Below are 3,493 nucleotides of genomic sequence, written 5' to 3'. Positions count from 1 at the left end.
AAGTGAGCTTCTTGTCAAAAGATATTGGCATAAATCACTTTTTGGCAACGTGGAACCAGCATTTTACTGGTTGTACTGGCCTCAGACAGGTACAGACAGGGGTAAAGTGAGCTGGATGCTCATTAAATGTCTTAATTTGAACAAGGAGAGCTCCACTGACTTAAAATGAGTCAGAAATAAGCTTCTTTTCAAAAGATATTGGCATAAATCACTTTTTGGCAACGTGGAAAGAGCTTCTTACTGGTTGTACTGGTCTCAGACAGGTACAGACAGTGGTCAAGCTAATTTGAATGTGTTAATATGAACAAGAAGAGCTCCACTGACTTAAAATGAGTCAGAAATAAGCTTCTTGTCAAAAGATATTGGCATAAATCACTTTTTGGCAACGTTGAAAGAGCTTCTTACTGGTTGTACTGGTCTCAGACAGGTACAGACAGCGGTCAAGTTAATTTGAATGTGTTAATATGAACAAGGAGAGCTCCACTGACTTAAAATGAGGCAAAAATAGGCTTCTTGTTAAAAGATATTGGCATGAATCACTATTTGGCAACGTGGAAACAGCTTTTTACTGGTTGTACTGGTCTCAGACAGTTACAGACAGCGGTCAAGTGAGCTGAATGCTCATTAAACCTGTAAATATAACCAAGAAGAGTTTGATAAAGATACAAATTAGGCAGATATTGGCTTTAATCACTTTGTGGTAACATAAAACCAGCATGCTACTGGTTCTACTGGTCTTGGTGTATTACATCTGTAAATATAACAAAGCAGAGCTTAGTGTATTTAATATAAGACATAATTAAGCTTCTGACCAAAAGCTTTGGCTCTAATAATCACGTTTTGGCAACATGAAAGCATCTTACTGGTTTAACTGGTCCCATACAGGAAGTTAAAAGTGGTGAAACAACTCGGTGGTCACTCGTGCAGTTTTAATCAGACACAAAATGTGAAGAACAAACATGTTGCAGCAATATTGGGTCGTAGATCTGAGTCCTAGCGTCATGTCATAGAGTTAAACAGTCACGATCGACGATCGCTGTAAAGAGAATTACGATGATTATTTCCGTCGTTTACACAAAATTTAAAAGACGTGGCGTCACTACGTCCACTAGAAAACGTGTAGCGGATAATATTTACAAGTTATGGCCGTTTGAAACCGAAATAAGCAGCTGTAGTCCTACACAAACCGAGCTAAACGTTACATTTTAACGTTAATACATTTTAATCATACAGTGTTCAGCGTAACTAAATACTAAATAATTTTAGTATTGTTGTTATATTTCACTCGTAAAATAAGGACTTAAAAAGTAATTTTTCACTCATCTAAGGAGTTACTTCAGTAATTGCATAAAATACCGATGTTTGTATGAATTAAAAGTGCAGTGTTATGTCTATGGATTTTTAAAATTCCTGTGTGTCTATGTCTATATCTATGCATTTTTAAAATTTGTGGTTGATGTGGGATTTGTAACGTAATGATAATTCAATAATCCAATACATTTTATGGAGAGCAATTATTACATTAATCTAATTAGGTTTTTAAAAGTTACCCAAAACACGTAATAATATAAGAATTTAATTTCAGTTTTTATGTAGGCGCAATCCTGCAGGCATAAAAGAACATGGCTAAAAATGAAATATAAAAACATAATTCAAACAGCTAAGGCACCATCATGTCATGGGTGTAGACTACCTGTCTTTACAACATTTGACATATTAAATAACTAAATAGCATGCAGGGTATAGCAGTGCAGCAGCATTTTCAACATCGCTGTAACGTTTTCACACAGTTAAATCATTTGACTTCGACTCAGCCAAAAGAAAGTAGGCAGAGACTAGAACAACTGGTGGAGGACCTGCACCACCACCATTGACACATGCAGAGGAGAACGCCCTCGGCATGAACACTGGAAAGCAGAGGCTTAAGGGATTCCAGGAGCAAGTTCATCAAAACCAGTCACTCCCCAGGATACAAGTGCATGTGTAAAATGTAAGAGGCCTACCTATATATTTGATTTTTTACATAGGCTACTTTTGATATATCCATTTCTTAGAGGCTGGGTTGGGTTCTTTGTTAGTCTTAACAGATTCTGATGGTAGTATATGAATCCTCCTGTCACAACAGAAACCCAGGATGTTGTGAGTATCATACGAAATAAAGCTTAAATTATGATAAGCAGTATTATAAAGTGTAATATTAATACAGTTTATACACATCACATGATTTCTGATGTTTGTGATGCGTAGCCTAAAGGATGTAGCTTGATCTCCAAGTATACTGACTTTATTATCTCCCCTCTGCCCCAGAGTGTGGAAGAACAGCAGGAGGAGGGTCTGTCACATTCTGCTGCACAGATGCACACAGTTCAGTGATGTTCAGTAAATGCCAGAGTTCAATTCTGTAAGAGTAATGAGGAACTATGTATTGTAACTATAAATCTTCTGTATTTTAAGTTACCAGTTACAGAGTTGTATAAACTAAATCTCAAGGAAATGTTATACTTGTACCACAAGATTGAAAAGACAGATCTAGAAATTGAAATTCACAAACACAAGCTGAAGATGAGTGTATAGTTAAAGGTGAATTATATGAATTATTGGAAGAATCATAAAATCTAACAATTGCCTTTGTATTTGTAGGAAATGAAGAAAACCAAATAAATTATAATTGGCATTTATTCAGTTTCTTTTATTGGTGGTGGTGATGGCTGATTAAGATATTATGGCAAATCACATCTGACTGTCCATCCATTCTGCAGATTACTGTAATGGAAGGAGTCTTCCTCAGGGTCTTGTATTTGTAGGGCAGGGTGTTGCTCCCCTTTAATAATTGCAATATTGTGGAGAACAACACATGCCACATTAATGTCACAGGCCTCTCAGATGTTACCCTGAGGTGACGTAGGCACTGAAGAAGTGCTTTCAACAGGCCTAGGGTCATTTCCTCCCGGTCTCTTGTTCTGCAGGGCCGCATTAAAGCGCTGCTGGGGGCCTGCTTCAGGTTCTGGGTGAGGGGTCAGTAGTGTGGGCTGGCATTAACCCCTGTCTCCAGCAGAAAGCCGTCAATCTCTCCTAGAAGAAAATTTACATTACTTTAGTGCTGCATAGAAGTTCTCCTGTGAGTGCGTAGTGCATGCATTGAAATTAGTGTATAGGACATACATGTACTTACCACAGTGCAGCCTGTTACTTAGGGTTAAATCAATATATATTCATGACTCATGACCAGAGTCCAACTTGGCCTCCACGTTTGTGATAATATGTGCAGCATCACATATGATCTTGGTGGTGTAAACAATGATACGTCAGTTTCAGTGACCTTCAGAAAGAGTAGTCAGTGTACCTGCACATTCATTAGTTTATTTCAGGTCACAGCAAGATATTATTACCTGATCATCATTTCTCAGATTAGCCTAAATTAAACGAATTAAATACACCTACCTGCAATCCTGTGAAATTCCTCTTTAATGGCTGTGAGGAGTTTGTGTCAAGG

The 3,493-nt window shown here is 37.6% G+C and overlaps 1 long non-coding RNA gene across 1 annotated transcript; it reads right to left on the bottom strand.

Moving 5' to 3' along the window:
* Positions 1 to 2,658: 2,658 nt before the first annotated feature.
* LOC129604278 (uncharacterized) lies at positions 2,659 to 3,493 on the bottom strand. The gene is made up of 2 exons (XR_008695036.1): positions 3,173 to 3,493; positions 2,659 to 3,072 (listed from the first exon to the last, which is right to left on the bottom strand). It is a non-coding gene; the product is annotated as an uncharacterized LOC129604278 (long non-coding RNA).

The sequence above is a fragment of the Betta splendens genome, chromosome 6, assembly GCF_900634795.4.
Source record: "Betta splendens chromosome 6, fBetSpl5.4, whole genome shotgun sequence".
In the NCBI taxonomy this organism is placed as follows: Eukaryota; Metazoa; Chordata; class Actinopteri; order Anabantiformes; family Osphronemidae; genus Betta; species Betta splendens.
Note: the sequence above shows the minus strand (reverse complement) of the source record. Positions and strands in the feature narration are given on the sequence as shown.